The sequence below is a fragment of the Petaurus breviceps genome, unplaced genomic scaffold (assembly GCF_028583685.1).
Source record: "Petaurus breviceps papuanus isolate PSGF00001 unplaced genomic scaffold, PetGlider_PUasm1.0 226, whole genome shotgun sequence".
NCBI lineage: Eukaryota > Metazoa > Chordata > Mammalia > Diprotodontia > Petauridae > Petaurus > Petaurus breviceps.
In genome coordinates, this window is record NW_027185890.1 from 8,672,021 (window position 1) to 8,677,314 (window position 5,294).

General features: G+C 40.3%; 1 protein-coding gene, 1 long non-coding RNA gene and 1 pseudogene across 4 annotated transcripts in view; all 3 read right to left on the reverse strand.

The window, feature by feature from the left end:
• The window catches only part of NNT (nicotinamide nucleotide transhydrogenase), a 142,190-nt gene extending 141,061 nt beyond the window's left edge, over nucleotides 1-1,129 (reverse strand). The window contains exon 1 of one of the 3 annotated variants that reach the window (XM_069095311.1): nucleotides 859-1,129. The gene's annotated coding sequence lies outside the window, so the exon portion shown is untranslated. Of the gene's footprint in view, nucleotides 1-481; nucleotides 652-775 lie in introns of those variants that run through there. The other 2 variants (XM_069095310.1, XM_069095312.1) reach the window with 2 other exon arrangements.
• The window catches only part of LOC138166790 (uncharacterized), a 1,160,016-nt gene that overhangs the window by 1,144,850 nt on the left and 9,872 nt on the right, over nucleotides 1-5,294 (reverse strand). The gene's annotated exons all lie outside the window — the stretch shown is intronic.
• LOC138166804 (ATP-dependent RNA helicase SUPV3L1, mitochondrial-like) lies at nucleotides 326-4,537 on the reverse strand (annotated as a pseudogene).

The window sequence follows — 5,294 nt, forward strand, 5'->3', positions numbered from 1 at the left end:
TCTCTCTCTCTCTCTCTCTCTCTCTCTCTCTCTGTCTCTCTCCCTGCATGTGTGTGTGTGTCTGTCTGTCCATTGTTCAGCTCAGCCAACGGCATCCTTGATTTATAAGTCTGCAGACTAGCTCTTGGCTCTTATCATCCTCCCCCTGCTACCAACCCAGGCCCATACATTGCTTCTAAACCACCATCACCCCCACTGCCGCGCTGTTTTGAAACAAACCTCCTCCCCGCTAACAACAGAGCTGGCCTCAATGCTCCCTTTCCAACAATTGTAATTTTATCTGATTCTAACCACCCCGCCCCCTTTTGCACCAAGACCAGTTTCTTTACCAGAGCAAAGAAACGGGAAAAGGAGTCTGTTCAGGGCTCCTGAGCCCTTTTCCCGCGGCTTCAGCCCAAACAGCTGCTGCCCCAGGTCTCCCGCCCACTGGCCAGGCGGCCTGCACCTGCAGCAAATCTGAAATCACCGCTGCCAAACTAACCTTTGCTTTAAGGGAGAGAGCCTGCCCGGGAGGGGACCCGGCGATGGAACTCAGGAGGCTCCGAACCCAACCAGGGTTTGCACTTTCAACCCGGAAGAACAGTGCGGAGAAACCCTGGATCAGCTCAGTTCTCCGAGAACTGCCACGTGACGATCCGCTGGTTGCCCCCACCCCCCTCTTCACGCGCCCCCAGTTTTCCTCCCTCCCCTCTTTGTCATACTAGCTAAGGGAAGGATAGATGCATGGAAAATAACCCCCTTTAGCCAGTGCTTCTTCCTGAAAGGAGCAACCCACCTCTCACCCCAGACTAGTTATAACGTTTTATATCAGCAAAATCCTCTTTGTCTCTCTCTTCGCCAGTCCTCCGCCCCTCATACCAGTTTCCTTCTACCAGTTCTTGTCAATCAAGTCGCGTGCCAACCACCGATGCCGTCTGAGTTCAAGTTTGCCTGTCTGACTTCTCTCTTTGAAAACGCATAATTACAAACAAGGATTTCCTATTTGGTTCTTCTCCAAACTAAAAAAGACTGTAGAATAACTGGTCTTTTGTAATTTAGCTTAATTCTCAAGCTTTCTAGGAAAATCACAACTGAATCTGTAATAGGATGTAAAAGGGGAGGAGGGGAGAGCTGTTTAAAGGGCGGGCATAGGATAGGATTTTTTTTTCCACTCGAGGAGGAGTTAAATGCTTAGGAAACTATGTCAGAGTTCTGAAATGTAATGTGCATGTGTGCTCACTGGCAGCAAATCTAATCCAGAGGAAGTCACATACTTTCCTAGGTACATATCTATTCTTTAGGAATGAACATTCTAAGAAATTTCTTTACAATATCTTTACTAACTTAGGCAAAGCATTAAGGGAATTGAAACATATAATACCAGCTGTTCTTTTCACATAAATGGATAGGCCTGTAGAGTTTAGCCTAATCCAACTTTCTCACTTAACAGATGAGGAAACTATACCTTTAAACTTTGTTGCAAGTTTATTTACTCTGGAATGTCTTGCACTTAAAAGGGGGGACAGTCTTTTTTTCTGGTGGAATAGAAATTTGAATATTTATGAACAGAAAGCAGAATTTAGACATTTTGACTGATATTTTAAAAAAGGGAGAACAAGTACATCCCTTGATACAAGGCCAACAGGAGACCAACAGCAATTAGAGCATAAACTGAGTCTGAAGAGACAAGCAACTAACAGCAGATCAAAGCAAATAAATTACTGCTAAAAGCAGTTCAATTAGAACCAAGAAAGACCACAACAAATCTCAGTGAAGTTTTCATTATGATTATCATGTTAAGTATTTATAAAGAGGCAAATAAAAGGAAAATGACACATATGCACAAAAACAGTCCAGAGAAGGAGGAAAGAAACCAAGGAAATGACTGTCAACTGGGAGAGAGCTGAACAAACTATGGAACATGAATATAATGAAACACTGTACTGAAAGAAGTGATAAGAAGAACGGCCCCAGGGAAACCTGGGAAGACCTGCAGGAGCTGATGCAGAGTGAAGTGAGAATTTAAACAACCATATTTCAATTATATAGTATGTCATTGACTGTCTTCCAAAGACATCAGTAAGTTTGGAGAAACTGGTATTTGGGAGACAGTATGTGAACATTTCATTCTGATCAGAAGTAGAATAAAACCAACAATTCCTAGAGGTTTCACAGACATTCAAAATATCCTTATGTAAGTTCAAGTTTTCAAGATAAATCATATTAACTTCTCCCTCTGAAGCAGCAAGCACCCTAGCATACTCAGGATAACCACTAGCACAGGTTCCTAGATCTGCTTTTCTAAAGGAAAGCAACTCAAAATGGGTTAACAATCTTACTTTAATCAATCAAACATTTATCATTTAACTAGTTCAGGGGGGAAAGTCAACACCCTGAACTTCAGAGAATACAAACAAGAAGTTACAATAGAAAATAGCACAATTTGGCAGACAGGGCTTCCAGCTTTCTGACCATTACATCCATACCTAGTTAGTTACCAGAGAGAGAAACACTAACATCTGGGTTTTCAAAGCAAGGGGGGGAAGGGGACCCTCAACGACTGCTCAGAGTCTCATCTGGCCAAATCACACAACTCTTCCCAAAGTGAGCCCCACAACAAAACCTCACATCAGAGTATATATAGCCTTCTCCTGGCTCAGAAAATGTCACAACCCTCTTGACCCACTGCCCAAGCACAAAGCAACAGTGTGTGGGCATTCCTGAAAAACAAGCCTCCAGGCTCCATGTGACCACATTCAGCCTATTAGGGGCAGAGTATATTTTCAAATCAGGGAAGGTTCTCAGATTCACCCAAGCCTATCAAAGGGCCAAGGGGCAGGGAAGATCTTAGGACTCCCATTACCATAACACCTTCTTTGAACTTGGAACTGAATCTGTCAACTCTACCAGAAATCTGCAGAGCCTATGAGGTGGTGATTGACTCCATTTCCTTCTCCTTTTTCATTACTACTAAACTTTATGAGAAAGTTAAAAATCATTCTCTTTATGCTCAAATTCAATTCCATGCCAATTGCATCTATACCACCCTGGATTTTGCACAGATCATCAGAATCATGAAACTTTTTTGCCTGGGCGAGTTTTGTCCCAAGTGGGAGAAACATTCCAATCCCTGAATCTCAATCCGTCAATTCACAGAGTAAAATATCATTCTTGCTAAAATAGACAGTACAGTCAGTCTCCAGTCTGAAGGTTATCTAAAGATTTATGTGCATGATTCAACATAGTGATGAAGGTAAGTCTCTGATAGTTTCAAATCTCCTGTTTTATATATCATCTCCCTCACTATATCAATAGTAACAGCTTCTCCACAAATGGATTTCCTCAGCACAGAGCCCTCTGAGTGCTCTAGTCCAAGCTCATTCTCTAAATGGATCTTTACTAATTTGAATTTTATTAATCACAGTTGCTTCATAAGAGGTTGCAACACCATAAACAGTACAAGCAACATGAGCAGCTTGTTCTCCATTTTGATCTGTGATCACCTGTTACCAAATCACATAGCATTCCCGATAGCATCATGACTCCTTTCAAAGGTCTCATAGGCCAACAGCTTTAAAGAGCATCAATAAATTCTAGACTTTGTGCTAAATATCTTTGGTTAGCATGTTGAGTTTTCCCACTGTTGGTAGGGCCAACGTGTAACACTATCTTTTGTCTAAGTGATTTGACTTCTGGATACCCATTGGATGAAAGACATAAGTCACTAATTTTATGAAGATTATGCTTATGCAACCAGGGCTAATCTGGGCATCCCCAGTTTGGGCAACATGAAGGTCTGCATTCCCTTTAATATTTATAAAAATATTTCATTACTTCTTTCTAGGCCTTGAACAAGGAATATTTTCTAATTTTCACAAATCCTAGCAGTTGCATTTTGAATGCTTTCCCCACATCCCCTCTTTTCTCCTGTCTGATTTCCCCTTCCCCACCCTTTCCTCTTCTGTTCAAAGTGTTATCCTAAATTGCTGCCAAATGTTGCTGATTGGCTATATACACTAAGTGGACCTGAAAAATCATAAACATTGCATCAGTGCCCTAAATTGCTGAAGCTATTACCAGCACACAGTCTTCCCTAGCATCTAAGAAATCTTTTTCTTAGTGGATCCAGCTGGGGGCTGAGATTCTCTCTAGGTTCTCCAGGAACACAGACTGAGAAATTCTTCAAAAGTGGTCATTTTAATTTCCCAATAGTAAAATGTTATTGCTTTGTTTTTCTTTCTTTTTAGAGAGCAATTGGGGTTAAGTGATTTGCCCAAAGTCACATGGCTAGTAAGTGTGTCAAGTGTCTGTGGCCAGATTTGAACTCAGGTCCTCCTGACTCTGAGGTAAGTGCTCTATTCACTGTGCCACCTAGCTGCCCATGTTTTTCTTACCATTTACACTATTGTAGTTATGCATATTGTTTTCCCATTTCTGTTTATTTCACTTTTCATGAGTTTGTATAAATCTTCCCATGCTTCTCTGTAGTCATTATACTATCCTTTCTAACAGCATAATAAATTCCATTACATTCATATGCCACAACTTGTTCAACCATTCTTCAATCAATAATCATCTACTTTGTACTTGGGGAAACTAGATGTCATAGTAGACAGAGTGCTGGACCTGGAGTCGGGAGTACTTGAGTTCAAATCTGGCCTCAGACACTTATTAACTATATGACCCTGGGCAAGTCACTTAATTTCTACCTCAGTTTCTTCAACTATAAAATGGGGGTAATAATAGCACCTACCTCACAAAGTAGTAAGAACTAAGTGAGATACTGTTTGTAAAGCACTTAACACAGTTTGTAATTGCTTATTTCGAGTTGTTCACTATTCTACTACTATAAATAGATTAATATATGTGGGACCTTTATTTTTGTCACTGAATGCTTTGGGATCAGTGTGTAGCAGTGGAATTAAAGGGCACTTTCTTTGAATAAATATACACTGCTTTCCAGAATGGTTAGACAATTTATAGCTTCAGTAACAATGATTTAGTACGTCTGTCTTTCCACAACCCCTCCAACATTAGCTATTGCCATGTTTTGTTAACTTTGCCAACTTGTTGGGCATAAGGTGGACCATTAGACTTGTTTTGATTTGAATTGCTCTGTTGGTTGTTTGGAGCAATCTGTAATATGATTGTTAATAATTTGGGAGACTTATATAAATTATTACAGTTGAAAATATGTTTATTATTTTAAAACATTTATTAAGTACTCATTCTATAAAGAAATGGTATGGACTAGGCCACTAAATACTCTAGATAGATAGATAGATAGATAGATAGATAGATAGATAGATAGATAG